Source organism: Podarcis filfolensis (genome assembly GCF_964270895.1).
Source record: "Podarcis filfolensis genome assembly, chromosome: 17".
Classification (NCBI taxonomy): Eukaryota; Metazoa; Chordata; class Lepidosauria; order Squamata; family Lacertidae; genus Podarcis; species Podarcis filfolensis.
Genome location: NC_139621.1, coordinates 23,008,238 through 23,008,612, shown reverse-complemented (window position 1 = coordinate 23,008,612; position 375 = coordinate 23,008,238).

Below are 375 nucleotides of genomic sequence, written 5' to 3'. Positions count from 1 at the left end.
ACACTCCCCTGCGTTTTATGATGGAAAATAAAGGTAAAAAAATTAAAATTTAAAAAATAATATGTAGTATGAAACAAGTTATGCATGTCATAATAGTGTCCAAGTTTTTCCTTTCCTTTTTAAAAATTTATCTATTTGGTTTTTCAGATTAATTTTTTACAGAGATATATCAGACATAAATTGTAAAAAAACAAGATTCCAAGGAATCTCCTGGATTTCCATCCTCTCCTTTGTGGGGCCTATTATTAATCATTTCCTCCCGCATCTTTTATGATGATCCAAATCTTTACATCTCCATTGTGTCCAAAAAGCACTCTTAATCTACAAGTGATATTCCAACCCTACTAACAATTTTAACCGTTTACAATGGTCTTT